We start from the raw sequence: 690 nt of genomic DNA, 5'->3' as shown, positions 1-690 counted from the left end.
ATGGTGGATGAAGCTACAAGGTTTTGCTTGGCAGAACGCCAAGAAACCGCACCACCAGCTAACAGAAAAACATAGCCCGAAGTAGATCGTCTACTATCTTGGCATCAAGTAAAATCGGAGTCAGAATACCCAATGATCTCTAATTGGTCTGATATCCTATATGTGAGCATATAGTCTTTTGTTCCCTTTAAGTACCTCATGACCCTTTTGGTTGCTTTCCAATGGTCCATTCCTGGATTGCTTATATATCTGCCTAAAACCCCAACTATGAACGCTATAGGGCATTGATTGAGACTAAATTTGTCTCCCTTAGCAACTGGAGTATCCATTACTTTACAGTCTTGCATGCCATATCTTTTGAGTACCTTTTCTATATAGCTCTTTTGTGATAATCCAAGAATACCCCGAGATATGTCTCGGTGTATCTGGATTCCTAATATAAACGAAGCTTCACCAAGATCCTTCATTTCAAAATTACCGGATAGAAATGTCTTGGTTTCTAACAAGGTACCCACATCATTAGTGGCAAGCAATATGTCATCCACATACAAGAAGAGCAAGAAAATATATTTGCTCCTACTGAGCTTGTGATACACACAATGAATTCATCTCAAAACCAAAGGAGAGAATCACCTCATGAAATTTGTGGTACCAATGACGAGACGCCTGTTTTAGCCCATAGATGGATTT

This window comes from Lupinus angustifolius, chromosome LG04 (assembly GCF_001865875.1).
Source record: "Lupinus angustifolius cultivar Tanjil chromosome LG04, LupAngTanjil_v1.0, whole genome shotgun sequence".
Classification (NCBI taxonomy): domain Eukaryota; kingdom Viridiplantae; phylum Streptophyta; class Magnoliopsida; order Fabales; family Fabaceae; genus Lupinus; species Lupinus angustifolius.
The sequence above is the reverse complement of the archived record's forward strand: the minus strand, read 5'-3'. Positions refer to the sequence as shown.